Source organism: Ursus americanus, chromosome 9 (assembly GCF_024610735.1).
Source record: "Ursus americanus isolate L20-20 chromosome 9, mUrsAme1.1.p, whole genome shotgun sequence".
Taxonomy (NCBI): domain Eukaryota; kingdom Metazoa; phylum Chordata; class Mammalia; order Carnivora; family Ursidae; genus Ursus; species Ursus americanus.
Genome location: NC_142135.1, coordinates 74,712,758 through 74,728,464, shown reverse-complemented (window position 1 = coordinate 74,728,464; position 15,707 = coordinate 74,712,758). Strand labels below are relative to the sequence as shown.

Genomic DNA, 15,707 nt, shown 5'->3' with positions numbered 1-15,707 from the left:
ATATTGGAAGCAAATAAACAGACAAGTGTACAAAGGTATATATATCCAATGAATTTTTATTTTTAACAATGAGAAATCAGAAAGCTATCTATCATGATTGGTCAAATAAATTATGAAGCAGCTATATGACATTATTTAGACATTTAAAAATGTTAGCTCTATACATACTGATTAGTGATGTATTTATTATTCAGTAAGAAAAGTTACAGTATATGTGATTCTGTTCGTGGATTTTGTTATTTTATTAACTAATGGTGAGGGAGTACATGTGTACACAAGCATTAAAAAAGTCTGGACCACAGCAACTTTTTCTAGATGTCTCCTGAAGCAAAGGACACAAAAGCAAAAGTAAACTATTGGGACTACATCAAAATAAAAAGCTTCTGCACAGTGAAGGAAACAATCAACAAAACTAAAAGGCAACTTATGGAATGGAAATGACATATATGATAAAGGGTTAATATCCAAAATAGATAAAGAACCTACAAAACTCAACTCCAAAAAAAAACAAAATAAAAAATGGGCAGAATACATGAAGAGACAATTTTCCAAAAAAGACATACAGACAGCCAACAGACACATGAAAATATGTTCATCATCACTTACCATCAGAGAAATGCAAATCAAAACTATGAGATAATACCTTCCACCTGTTAGAATGGCTAAAATCAAAAGCAAAAGAAACAACAAGTGTTGAAGAGGATGTGGAGACAAAAGAACACTCCTGCACTGTTGGTGGGAATGCAAACTGGAGCAGCCACTATGGAAAACAGCACGGAGTTCCTCAAAAAGTTAAAAATAGAACACCTTACGATTCAGCAATCACACTACTAGGTATTTACCCCCCAAATATAAAAACAGTAATTCAAAGGGATGCATGCACCCCAAGTTTATAGCAGCATTATTTACAATGGCCAAATTATGGAAGCAGCCCACATGTCCACTAACTGATGAAAGGATCAAGATGTGGTACACACACACACACACACACACACACACACACACACACACACACACACCATGCAAGAATATTACTCAGCCATGAAAAAGAATGAAATCTTGCCATTTGCAATGACATGGATGGAGCTAGAGAGTATAATGCTAAATGAAATAGGGAAGGACAGACAAATACCATACGATTTCACTCACATGTGAAATTTAAGAAAAAACAAATGAAGATAGAGGGGGGAAAAAAAGAGAGGAAAACCAAGAAACAGACTTAACTAGAGAACTGACGGTTACCAGAGGGGAGGGAGTTGGGGAGATGGGCTGAATAAGTGATTGGGATTAAGGAGTACACTTAATGTGATAAGCACTGCATGATATATGGAATCGTTGAATTACTATATTGTACACTTGAAACTAATAACACTATGTTAACTAACTGGAATTAAGAAAAATTTAATATCAATCTTTTTACAATGGCTGTTTCTGGATACAGGACTTTCACTGGTCTCCTTAAAAATTACATTTTAATGAGGGGTAAAGATGCTTATTTCCAATTTGAAAAAGGAAAAAAAACACACCACTTTATCCATCACAAAGAAATAAAGAACCTGAAATATGCTGCCCTAGAAGAGTTGGTCCAACTAAAAGAACAAGACAATGACGCCCATCTGCTGCCCCCATTCGAGCCCCGAATCTGCCATCCCAGTGTAGCTCTGCCTTCCCACTCTACCATCTTCCCTATGTGGTCATTCATACTTTGTTCTCCAACTGTTATCTTTACATACATGTAAGAAGGAAAACAGAACTGTGAAAAGAACATGAGATTTGGAATCAAAGAGCTATATTTAAGTCCTATCCCCACTATTGACTGTGTGACCCTGACTAACCTCATCAAACCTAAATCACCTTTTTTTTTTTTTTTAAAGATTTTTTTATTTTTAAGTAAGCTCTTCTCCCAACATGGGGCTCAAACTCACAATGCCAAGATCAGGAGTCAAATGCTCCACAGACAGAGCCAGCCAGGTACTCCTAAACTTAATTTTGACTACAAAAAGAAACTCCCTATGTCACAGGGTTGCTGTGAAAATGTAATGAACCTACGTATAAACAGAAGAGTTATGCAAACCGAAGTGCAATACAAACGCCAGTTACTGCTGTTTAACTCATATCTCTATCCCAGGGCACAAGACTAGCACTCAACGGATGCTAAATATCTCCCATTAGCAATCATGCTGTTACCACAAACTTTACATACCCACATTTCAATTCAGTACTTTCCTTCAAAACTATTCCCTAACTTCTTTTGTCAAAAAAGCTATCATTCTCCCATTTTTCAGAACTTCAGTTATTTCTAAAGCCTATCCATTTTTCCTCTAGAATCCAACCCTTCATTTTCCAGTGACATAACCCTTATTTTAGAGCCTGGAAACTCTTCTCGCTGCCTTTAAATCTCCATCTTGCTCCAAGTCTTCCTGAACATTCCCACCAGTTACAACCACTGTCATCAGGATGCATTCCTCCTCAAGAATCTTCCCTAGAGCCTCACAGCTGCCTGCATCAGGACACAAATCAACGGCCTACTATGCTCTGTAACTTGTTTCTGCAGCTCTCTCTCCTGTGACCTCAGTATAGTACCTCACAGTTTCACTGAATTTCACTACCTGTCTGCTCCTTTAAGAATGTGAATTTGCCAACTCTGGCTTAAAGCTACATTAATATTAAAAGGGCAGACTTTGAAGCAAGATTTACCTCTGTGTGAATCCCATCTCACCCAATGAGGCTTAGATAACCTGTACACATCAGTCTACCATCCATAGACTGAAATGATACCTTTTACAGAGTGTATTTCAGACTCCTTTACTGTGCAAGGGCTATAATAAAAGCTCTAAAAATGGTGGCGATTATAACTTTAACTGAACTCCAACATTCATGCACTTTATAATTAAGCCCTAGTTTACCTTTCTAGAAATATCTCTACTCCTTTACATGAAACTTGAATTCTCTCACTTTATATAGCCCTGCCAGATACAATTCCCCCGATTTCTGCTAATATGAATTTTACTCATCCAACTATGGTCCAAAAACATGGTTCTATTAGCACTTCTGGTGCTAACCACAGGTGGCCCACAAGTACTTTTCCCTCTGAATTTACAGAGCTCTTACTAGCTGTATAAGGTAGTAGGAATTATCAGAGGAAAAAAAAAATCTCACAACATAAACGGACATTTGTTCCACCTGGATCCTCTTGGGATACAGTCAGCTATAAATGAGGGGGAGAAAGGAAATACAAAACCATCTCCTACACCTGTGAAAAACACTGTCTACCCAATTTATCAATTGGAGATTAATTTACAATTTCCTCTTTGAGAGACTGCCACCATAATGATTAGGTCAGCTATTCCAGTTTATTGTCAACTCAAAATTTAGAACTAGTTTCTTGTGGGGGAAAACAAAGGGGAAAACCTCAATTTCTGACTCCCCAAACTGAATATATTCAGTCATTATTCATTCTCCATTTGTTAAATATTGCAGCATAAGCCAGAAACTGTGCTAGGTGCTAGGATTACAAGTCCCCACGAGTTGCTTTCAGGTCTAGCAGAATTCACAAAATTTGGGTGAACTAGGTATGTTGGATCAAAAGTTCCATAGAGAAAGAATAAGAATTAGAAATAATTTTGTCTGACTTGTAATTCTGCAAATTGCAATTTGACCTCATTGAGGGGTCAGTGTGCTGCACCAATGAAAATGTTCATCACAAACGGAACGTCTAGGTTACGCAGGGGACTGAAAACTGGACTTCAAACCCTCCAAATCAGATTATTTCCATCCGATCTTACCCCTTTTCTCTGCCAAGAGGAAAAGAAAAAGAGAAAAAGAAGAGTAGGTCAGTCATTTTCCTCACACTCCCCCAAAGAGAACCTTTTCCACAAAAGTTCAGAGCCTCCTAAATGAAGTTACAACTAGACAAGCAACTTCATATAAGATAGCACCAAAAGAATGGAGACAACGGGAATACTTTTAATAGTTTGGCTTCAGGTTTTTTTCCCTGTGTATACAGAAAAAATGTGTATGTGTATATATGGACAGTTTGTTTTACAAAAATGAGAAAACATCATGCATACTGCTATACATGTTTGAGATGAATAACGTATGAATCTTTCCATCAATACATATAAACATATTACACATTTTGCTGTCCTGCCATTCATAAAAATTATAGAAAATGCATGACTTACAGATAATTTGAATTTGGAATATTAGTAAACAATCTAAAAAACAAAAGTACCAGTACAAAAATATCATTAGATTTGTCATTTTAATTTAGTCTCATTCATAAAAACTTGATTCACTTTGTATTGTTGCATTTAAACATGTTTTTTCATATATGTCATTTGACAACTTCTGCTTAATGGAAATACAAAAAAACCATTAAAATGAAATTAAGTCAAGTTTGCTAGAAAACAGCTCTCCTGCCTCCAAATTATACCAAGTATGGAAGCCACATCCATTTTTTCTGTATTACTGTCACCAGCTGAAATATAACAACCATGGCTGTGCATGGCATAATTTTTAAGGGATGGCAAGATCAAGTTGTGACACTCCCTTTAAACGTGAATTCAGGTTTTCTAAACTCTTAATAGTCACCTAATTATGTCTATAAACAAAAATGTTACAGTTCTATACTTCATTTTATAATAGTTACTTAGTTTAAAAATGAAATCAAAATTATACATAGCAAATATTGAATTAGTTTTGTTCCATTAAACGATATGTAAACATACAGCAGTATCAAAAAAAGGATATGCAAAACTGGAATTTGCAGAATACCGGCTAAAACAACTATGGATATATTAACAGTATGGTACTGATCTAATATTTCAGTGGATTTTCTGGATAGCTGCTCATCAACTATTACGTGTAGAATATGAGGGGGAAAAAATAATGTGTATAGTCCCAAACCAGGAACAAAGAAATGGAAATGGGTCACAATTATTTTCATCCCTTAATATAATTACAAGTCAATAAAATATGAGAATTCAAAAGAGAGCAAAATCATGGGAGTGAGGAGGAGGCTGGGGTATCATTCCATAATCCTCAGGGTACTCACTAAACAGCTGTGAAAGAAACAAACCAATGAAAGAAAAGGGTGCATGAAAGCACTCACATAGAAAAAGTAATTTAAAAGGACCTCAACTTTACTGAGGGATGGAAAGAAACGCCATCCTCTCAGGGACCATACAACAGAGGTCTACTTACAGGCAATTAGGTTTATTAGGCCCACAATAATAAACAAATCAGAAATGTGATCATTAAAATTCACATACTTTTATCTACAACAGTAAGTACACATCTTCAACCTAGCACTCTACAATCTGCTTCTCTAGCATTATTATCTATTCCAGTGTCTGAGAGCAGCCAACACTTGCAATTTATCTTCTTTAAAATTTCCCATAGTTCAAAATTTCCTACAATCTTACAAAGCTTACATACAAAGTTCTTGTTCATTATTCATGTTGCAGGAGCTTAAATTGTGTATTGCAGGGGTTTAACATTTCTTGAAAACATAAACGAATGTCAGAACAAGCTGCCTTCTAGCCTTGCTGGGTTTCCTGTTACAAACCTGTGCCTTTGCACATGCAGGGTTAAGTATATGACTGTTTCCTTACTATTACCCCCAAACCCTGAGTATCTGTAGAGCCCTCACTATCACCATTGTCAGAGCCCCCTCATTTTTATTAGTCCACCCTCAGTAATCTTTTCACTTTTTCTTACATATGCCAATGATTTCAGAGCTTTCCCATTTACTATTCCTGCTGCCAAGAATGTTCTTGCCCCAGACAGTCAGTCACACAGTTAGCCTCACTTTTCCTCCTGGGTCTTTATTCCAAAGTTACCAACCAGTGAGGACTTCCTTGGCCACTTTATCTAAAGTTTCAACCCCCCAATCCTGATACTCCTCTCCTCCCTTCTGTTTTGTTTTGTTTCATTTTTTTCTATTCCTATCATGTATCTCTTAGTCCATATTTTTATTGAATGAGTACAGGGATTTGGTTTGTTAACTGCCAAATTCCCAGCATTCTTGACCAGTGCCTGGCACACAGTAGGTACACGATAAATCCCAAGCCAAAATTTGTTAGGTGGCTAGGACATCTTCTTAAAGAAAAGTGAATTATCCATATGCTTTTAAAAATATCCCCCTACACTCCATAAAAACCCAAATCCCCTTTCATAACATTCTTTCAATCTTGCAATAATGCTCCAATAGTATAATTATATTTATATAGGGCTCCAATTTCCTATTATAAGGCAAAAACAATTTCTTACATATTCTTATATTCCTTGTAATAACTGGTTCAATGGTCGTCTGTCATAAGTAAATAATAACTGTATGAATGAATGTGTGTAGAAATGACTACTAGATTTTCACTTGAGTTTCTTCGGTTACTGTTACCTATACTACAAACGAAAAAGCTTAATTGGGGTTAGAGAACAGCATTATCTAAATAAGAACATTTTACTAGATATTCCTGTTTAAAAAAGCATTTGTAAGTTACATACATCTGCAAAGGAAAGCTTATAGGAGGTGCTCAAACATTTGCTGAATGCATGAAAATTTAAAGACAGTCTCAAAATCAGAAGCCAAATAAAGCTCTTCTCAAGCTTACACAATAAAAAATTAGGATCAGAAGTGTGGCTTTTCAAAAACAAAGGTCTTGTGTCCTCTGCCCTTTTGGACCTTATGAATTTGATTTGCTAAAAGTCAATCTGCCATGCATTCTGAACCTGTATTTGTTAGAAAGGGCCAGACAAATTTTCTGACAAGAGTACTGCTCACCATCTTCCCTGTCATCCAACAACACCAGAAAAACTAGGCCAATAATTAATGCCAAATTTGACTAACGTAAAAGATTCGAAATTGAATAAATAAAATTACTATTAAAAAGTGGTCTGAGGAGCGCCTGGGTGGCACAGCGGTTAAGCGTCTGCCTTCGGCTCAGGGCGTGATCCCCGCGTTATGGGATCGAGCCCCACATCAGGCTCCTCTGCTATGAGCCTGCTTCTTCCTCTCCCACTCCCCCCTGCTTGTGTTCCCTCTCTCGCTGGCTGTCTCTATCTCTGTCAAATAGATAAATAAAACCTTTAAAAAAAAAAAAAGTGGTCTGAGTCCGTATCTAATTTCCATCAACAGATATTTATCAACATAAACACCAACATAAAGAATCTCTTTTATAAAACTATTTAGGTTTTAAACACAACACTAAAATAGTAATAAAAAAAAGACAGGAATGTTACTGAGAAAATGTTCGTTTAGGCCACATTCTAACACTAAATACAGAAAGCAAAAATATCTTCCCATCCCTAGCTTACAAACCAAATGACCCCCCAAAATAAAATCCTTATGGTACTTTTGCTTCCCATTGTAATATATTATCAGAATGAGAAAGACCCTCTTTGTATCAAATACCAAAATACAATAATGTGATTCTTGATTAAACACAGATTTGTCTATTTAAATTAAAAGTCGTCTCCTCCTAAGTTGCTAACTTTCCAACTCTTGGGATAAATTATACAAGCAGCATCAACAGACAAAAACCTAGAAACTATACAATAAAATGATAAGCACATTTTCATAGGGCCCAAATCATTGCTCTATGTACAGTAAACCTGAGGCAAACATCGTTATCTAGCTTAATGACTTGTGTAGTAATGAGACTCTATCAACAGTGAGCACATTAGTCTTCCTTGGCATCCAGGCACACACCACTTCGTGGTATGACCACACTTAAACAGTCATGATGGAAAAGACTAGATTACGAAACCATAAACAATAAACATAGTACATCCACCAGGCGGTGGAAGAAATTATTCCCCTCAAAAGCTGCCATTTCTCCTGTTGTTCTCCTGCTTCTACTAAGGAAGTTGTGAAATCCGCAAACACACCCCATCCCAAATCTATCGGTGGGACTGCAGGAGGCTGAGTCATTCCTAGGAGTAACTTTATACCGATCCTCACACTCCGGGGTCGGGACAAAGGCATCTCTCCGATCCTCCCGCTGTGCGCTTCGTTTTCGGCCTCGGCCCAATTCCACTCTCCGGTTTCTCAAGTCAAAGACAACATTAGGGCTAAGCCCGGCAGCGGTGACGACGAGGGAGGATAAGTCCGGATGGGTTCGGCGTCCCTCAGCCACTCCCGAAATTCGGCCCGGGGCTGCTCGGGGCGCGTACAGGGAGGGACTCCGGCGGCCCCCGCCGAGGAAGCCGCAGGTAGGCCCGCACCGGGCGAGCCCGCCCCACACCTCCCGCAGCCCAGTGGGGACTCGAACCGCGTGTTTCCTCAGGGGCTGTCGCACCAGGGCGGCAGCCGCAGGGCAACACCTGCCGCGGCCGGATGCGCCGGGCCCGCCGGCGCACTGCGCGCGGGCGGCGCTCGGCCCGGTGGGGACCCGGGCGTCCCCGGCCCACTGTGCCCAGGCTCGCCGGCCGGCCCCGGTGCCAGATGGGGGAAAGGGGCCACGGGCGGCGACGGTACTTACCTGGCAGCACCTCCTCCTCCGCCGGCGGCAGCAGCAGCAGAGCCGACAGCCCCTGGCACCATCTTCCGCCGCCGCCTCGTCCTCGGCGGCGGCTACCAACCGCCCATCGGGCACCGCCAACCGACACAACCGCCGGCGTCCCGGGTGCCGGTCGCGGCCCCGAACTCCGGGCGGGAGGGAGGGGTCGGGGCGGAAGGGGGACGCTGTCAGGCCCCTCGGCTCTGGGTCGGGGGCCGGGGGTTAGCAGGCCGCGGCCAGTCAGAGCCGAGGGGCCGGAGCGACTCGGGGACCCCAAGGCAGCGCCGAGGGCTCGGCAGGGCCGCGGACACGGCCGCGGTTGGGTTTGTTATTGTCGACTCCGTCCCTTCCTCCGCGGAGCATGCCGGGAAACGGTGGGCGGGGGGATGGGTGCGCCGGCCCTCCCGGGCGGTGCAGAGACGCGTGCGCAGGTCCGGAAGTCGGCAGGCAGCCGGAAAGGGGGACGACTCCACCCACAGTCGCTGTTGGCAGGCCCGTGACTTGACTGTCCTCTTGTGACCCGGGGAGACCGCTGGGGCGGCCTGTTGTGGTGCGAGGCTTCTCCCGGGCGCGCACTGCCCCAAGGTGATCTTGACCTTCCTTGCTACAGCGAGTGGCCTGGGCTGGGCCGACCCCGCCGAATTTTGGATTAGCCCCAGGTTAAACAGTTTATGTCTTTCAACCTGTCGCGGAGGAGCGGAAGTTCCACTGAGGTTCCGTGTCCTCGTCGCCTGCTGCACACTGGGCCAAGGTCTTTAAGAGGATGACGTACCTGGCCGTGCCGCGGGCAGGCTAGACTGCCACCACCACCATACCCCCACCGCCAGAACTGCGAGCAGCTGATAAGTGTCTCGTTTAACTCTGCAAGTGTGGGGCGGCACAATTTTTCTCAAACCAGGTAAGGCAAAGAAAACGTCCAAGAGACAAGAGAGTTAAAGTTTGGTCGATTGGAATGAAGGTGTAAGGCACAAGACCACCAGTTTTCAGCTTTATAAATACTGAGTTTGTTTTCGAGTGGATTAGCATGACTAATGGACGGGAAACAATTTCGGTGGAATCCTGAATTTGTGAAGATGATCACTCACAAGCCACAAGGCTTTGAGTATTAAAATGTGGTGAGCAGAAGTTGCACGTAGAATAATTATATAATATTCTTTAAATTCCTGTTATATCCAGATATATATGGTACGAGTCAAAGTTTAGAGGTGCTACCAATGTCTGAGGGCTCTTGAGTTGGGTTTGGGAAAAAATGAGTATTATCACAGTTTTCAAGAGCACCAATACAGAATATACTGTTAGGAAGCAAAGTTTGCAATCCTTCATTTGTCACGTGGAAACTGACTTGAAACAAAACGTTGAACGACTGGTAAGCATTGAGGATTTTCAGTTTCCTTCACACTTACTAGCTTCTGAAAGTTATGTTTTAGAAGGGTTTATTTTTACCACTTTGTTTTTAATTTTACACTTCTGCTTATCCCAGAGAGAATCTTGTCTTTGGCAAGTCATTTCACTTGTTAGTTTCTTTCAGGCTAGAGTTTTATACACCCAGCAAGATACAGCAGAGAAGTGAAAATTAAGTGACTAAATTGTTCTTATGCTTTGGGGGGAGGTACAAACTGGCAAGACTGAAGAGGGATGCTGATTTTATTAGTCACAGCATAGTAACCAGCACACCGAAAATAGGTGGTGGAGAGATTTTGCCAGAAAGTTGGTAAGCGAAACAAATTATTAGACCTGTAAAGAATATAGGGCTGCTTAAACTTCTCTTAGTTACCACAAAAATTCATCATTACAAATACAATACAGCTTAGAATGTGAAAACATCACTGAACTATGTGGGTGGTAATTATTAAATAATAAAATGTTTTCAATGTTATTTGTCTCTCTGACCTCTTTCTTTGGGGGAAAAAAAATTCAGTTCTCATCTTCTCTTAGTCATAGGTTGAAAGAAATGACCAGAAGTGATTGGTTCATACCTTAAAAGTTTACATCTCGAGTATAGAGGTTAAGAGTTTATATGCTTTCAGTGTTGTTTCTTAGTGATAAGTATAAATGTGTTAACATTAGCTTTGTTATGTATATGCAGGTATCTGGAGTAAATACTATTACAAGTTACTGATAACTGCTTATGTCTATAGTAATAAGTTTCAGCAAGTTCCATTTTCTTTCCTATGGAGGATATTGAAAACCCAATGTACTCTCCCTTCCTTAGTAAATTAAACCAACAAAAATCCCTCATGCAGCATTAGTTCCTATCAAGAAGCTGGGTAGAGAAGTCCACAATCTACAGCCTCATTTCTGCCTACTCTTTTCTCACTGAAATTGCAAACAAGTTAATAGGGACCTCCAAATTATTGGGCTAAATGGACAGTGCTGATACTTTATTTGAACTTTCTAAAGTATTTTCTATTTCACATTATTCAATCTTTAATTCCCTTCTGTTTTGCAGTGTCTCCCTCTTTGCTCTTTATCTATGTCCTTTCATTCGGTCCTCTTCCAAATTCTCAATTGAAATATGACGTAAATGACGCAAATATTCTCTATGGAAGAAGAGATGAGAGACTTAATCTTGTCCTCATTACATGATTATTTTTTAATTTAATAAACATTTAAGTCTTTTAATAGATTTATAGTGAGGGCAAAAGAAACTCGTTCTCTTTAGGAGTATGTAGGGATTACACAGAGTCTACACAGAAACACTGGAAGTACTTCAACTCAGTTCATATCTTTAAAATCCTATTTTTCCTTCAGGTCTCCCATTTCAGTGTCACTTTATCTGTCTGTCTATCTATCTATCTATCTATCTCGAGCACACAAGCAGGGGGAACAGCAGGCAGAGGGAGAAGCAGGTTCCTCGCCGAGTAAGGAGCCTGATGCCGGACTTGATCCCAGGACCCTGAGATCCTGACCCGAGCCAGAGGCAGACGCTTACCTGACTAAGCCACTCAGGTGTCCCTCAGTGTCACTTTCTCAGGGAGACCTTCCCTAACATGCCTGTAGTTCCTCTAGATTATTAGATCTTTTTCTATTTGTCTAACATGCTGAAATGTAAGTCCTTTCTTAATAGAGGGACCGTTTCCCTAATACGTGGTATACAGTTATGTGCATACAAACGTTTGCTGACAATGTCCTACACTTTTTTTCAGGCCTTCTTTTTTAACATAGAATCTCTCCATTATGTAACAACCCATCTCTCCAGCTATTGCCCTTTACACCTCCTCCAGGAATGTTCATCCCACCTTGTTCATTTTTCAAAGTCATTTTTTTTTAAAGATCTTATTTATTTATTTGACAGAGAGAGAGACAGCCAGGGAGAGAGGGAACACAAGCAGGGGGAGTGGGAGAGGAAGAAGTAGGCTCCCAGCAGAGGAGCCTGATGTGGGGCTCGATCCCAGAATGCCAGGATCATGCCCTGAGCTGAAGGCAGACGCCTAACGACTGAGCCACCCAGGTGCCCCTCAAAGTCATTTTTTAGAACAGCTTGGACATCAGCCAGCTTCTGACTTCTGGACAATGTAGTGATTCACACATCCTACCACCTCTGCTTCACACCACACAACTATAAATTTTTGTCTCCCTTCTAAGTCTATGAAACTCTAAGGTTTAAGAACTATGAATTATTAATTTTTAAGTTCCTAGAACTTTTTAGAGAGCTTGGCACATAGTTAGCAATTAATAATACTTATATTGAAGATACTAAGAAGTTACTATGGAAAATTCCTGCCCTCAAATATCTCAAAGGCTTGTACAGGGGACCATTCAAAAATCACTGTAGTGACAAGTTGAAATGACATTAATTCCTTATCCAGAGCATATCAAGATATTGGGGAGATCACAGTTTACAGCTTAATTTTGTTAACTCTGCCTGATTTGAGATTTTATTTTGCATGCATTAGATATTTCCCAACTTAGTGTCATTACCCTCATTTTCTTTTAGGTTATGTTCAAACAGCCAGCAACTGCGATTAACATAATTTGATTTTTTTCAAACAATGAATCAATTAGCCATTTTTAAAGGTTAACCCCTTTTAAAAAGTTTTGGATTTTGTTTTTAAGATCATAGCTAATGATGTATAAAACATGGTCATACACTACTTAGAGGCTTCTGGCACTATGATTATTAAGTTAATGTTTTTAGTACTATTTACAGACGTTAAAGCTGCCTTACTTGATCTGTTGGTACTCACATATTATTAATGATAATGATGGTAGTAAACTTAGGAGTGTTTATCTTCAAAGCTAGTGATGAGCTTGAGCTAGTGAGCAACACTATTTCTAATGCTGCAACACATACAATACTTTTAGCATGCTTAATTTTCCAACAGATTTAAAGCAATAGATTGAGACAAAATATTTTTTGTCACTTTTCACATTAAGTTCTTGTCTCTCATTACTTTGAAGAGCTTTTTAACAAAATGTCCAAAGATACAGCCGGATTGTCTTTTTTTTTTTAATATTTTATTTTTTTACTTGAGAGAGGGAGAAGGAGTAAGAGAGAGAGAGAGAATCTAAAACAGACTACACAAAGCGCAGAGCCCGACTTGGGGCTCAATCCCACAACCACGAGATCATGATCTGAGCTGAAACCAAGAGTTGGATGCTCCACCAACTTAGCCACCCAGGCACTCCTCAGCTGGACTGTCTTAAAACAGAAGCTTATCAGTTCTGCAGATATAGATTAGACTGAAACATCAAGTGGTAGTTGGACTTAACGTGGTGTCTTTCAAAGGTCTTTTATTGTGACCCACGTTAAAAAATACATTTTAACATTGTGACCTGGTGTGTACATACAGGCCTCTATCAATGAAACCATGTTTTATGAAAACAATACTTGTGATGCACTCTTGATATTTTTTTTTTCACTGATATTTTCTATTCTATTTTTGTCCCAGTGTTAGTCTTTAGACCCACTAAATTGATTTTACCACCCTCCAGGGGCTTGAAAGATCTTAGATTTGGTGATATAGACCCCAAAGCTTGAGATTCTTTGTTTCTGATTTTTCCATCAGTTCTTCCTGTTTAGACTACACCCCTTTTCTTGAAGTTTATGATTATGTTTATTAAAAAATAATAATAGGGGCGCCTGGGTGGCTCAGTCGCTTAAGCGTCTGCCTTCTGCTCAGGTCATGATCCCAGAGTCCTGGGATCGAGTTCCGCATCAGGCTCCTTGCTCAGCGGGAAGTCTACTTCTCCCTCTACCCCTCACCCCACTTGTGCTCTCCCTCTCTCTCTCAAATAAATAAATAAATAATCCTAAAAAAAAAAAAATAACCTAACTGAAGCCAGTGTAACACTAGTGAGTGTATCTTAGATGACAAACATGGGCTTTATGTTTATACACCTATTTATTTGTCTTTATAGCTCTATCCAGTTTCTATTAATTTTCCTCCATATTTACAGATAGGGAAATGAAAAGTTAAGTTACTAATTCCTTCTAGGTAATGTTCTTCAGCTAGTAACTTATGGCTAATACATGAACCCAGCCAATTCGACAGGCTATATCCTTAAACACTATACTATGCTGTCCCCTAATTTGGTGGACTCGTGAAGGAGGGAAAAATTGAAAAATTTTGAGTCTGTCAGTAGGCTACAGAATCTCTGCACTCAGCATTTTGGGCCAGGTAATTTGGTATAGGGGGGCTATCTTCTATATTTTAGGATGTTTAACAATATTCCTAATCTCTACCCCTTAGATGCCAATGGCACCCCAGTGATGACAACCAAAAATGTCTCTGGACATGTTGTAATGTTCCCAAAGGGACAAAGTAACTCTCTTCCCAGAACCACAGGCTAAAGCATGGTACATCTATATAATGAAATGCATTGCAGTCTTTAAAATTGTATTTTAGAAAAATATTTAATGACAAAATGTTCTAAGTTAAAAATACAGAACCACTGTACTCTTTTTAAGGTGCACTATTTTTTTCCCCTGATATTTTAACATCTCTGAAATTTGGGTGCATTTAGCAATTGGTAGGGTCCTACAGCTTGTTAACCAACTGCCATTCATTACCTGTTTATTCAAGATATCAAAAAAAAAATAGCTTAGAAAAAAAATAAACCCTAAAAACAATGGTGGAGCATTCTTTTGAACACAAGGTTTCACATAATTTGACTTTTTTCAAAGAATGAGTCAATTTCACAAAAGTTTGTGGAGAGGGGTGGGAAAGATGATGAATCAGACATGTTGAACAGCATAATGAAAGGCAGTCCAAAGCATGCTCTGTCCAAGGAATTGCAAAGCCAGTACAGGAGTCTGGCGTCATGACTTACTCCCTTATGGATTCACAGGAAATACCTGTTGCCAATGCTTTCACTGGTGAAAAGGATGAATTGTATGGAAAAACCAATGTATTTTATTTACTTATATTACTTGTATAATATTTACTTATATGTTCCTTTTTATGTATGCACAAGAGCAATGATAAGTAAAGTCTAACAAAGCTTTTTAAATAAGTAAAAATTATAGGTGATGTTTCCTTTCTGTGTGTACATATTTCTGCGTTTTCCAAACAGCAGGGTCCTTAAAAATGTATACTTTCAACTTAAAGTGGTTCTATATGGTTTATTACACAAAATTCAAGATTTTCTAATTTGCTGAAGTCCATTTATTTTATTAATAGCATTGTTTTTTGCTATTACTTCCTCAGATCATCCTTTTTAGTTAAGCCTACCTGCTGTCCATGCATGCAAAAACACTTTCCCCAGTAGGCATTCTTTTTCAGTGTGGTTTATTTGTTTATTTATTTATTTATTTATTTAGAGCATAATTGACACACAATGTTACTTTAGTTTCCGGTGTACAACTTAGTGATTTGGCAAGTTTATATATTATGCTATGTTTGCCATAAGTATAGCTATCATCTGTCCCATTACATTTCTATTCAATGTGGTTCATTAAAAGGAACACTGAACTGGACATCTGGAAACCAAGTCCAATCCTGCCTCAGCTTTCTGTGCTATGTTTACTTAGTGGTCGGCTCCTCCTACTCTCAGATTGTCTGCATTGTTCTTAAATCCCTAACCCTTACCCCTTTGTAATTCTCTCATTCTTGGTAAATAACCTCACCTCATACCTCACTGAGGAAATAGAAGCTATGAGGAAAAACTTGTTCACCCTTCTGCCATAAAGTCTGCAAACCCATCTGCACTTACTTAGTTTCCCCTCCAGTCACTGTTCTGTCCCTTCTATGGAACATAGTCTTG

The 15,707-nt window shown here is 39.6% G+C and overlaps 1 protein-coding gene and 1 long non-coding RNA gene across 4 annotated transcripts in view; one reads left to right on the top strand and one right to left on the bottom strand.

Moving 5' to 3' along the window:
* Positions 1-8,836, bottom strand: part of RB1CC1 (RB1 inducible coiled-coil 1) — a 90,897-nt gene extending 82,061 nt beyond the window's left edge. For all 3 annotated transcript variants that reach the window (XM_045789091.2, XM_045789092.2, XM_045789093.2), the window contains exon 1: positions 8,484-8,836. The gene's annotated coding sequence lies outside the window, so the exon portion shown is untranslated. The remainder of the gene's footprint in view (positions 1-8,483) is intronic.
* A 138-nt stretch (positions 8,837-8,974) lies between these two features.
* The window catches only part of LOC123786736 (uncharacterized), a 44,303-nt gene continuing 37,570 nt past the window's right edge, over positions 8,975-15,707 (top strand). Inside the window, exon 1 of the long non-coding RNA XR_006778051.2 lies at positions 8,975-9,399. This is a non-coding gene — a long non-coding RNA (uncharacterized LOC123786736). The remainder of the gene's footprint in view (positions 9,400-15,707) is intronic.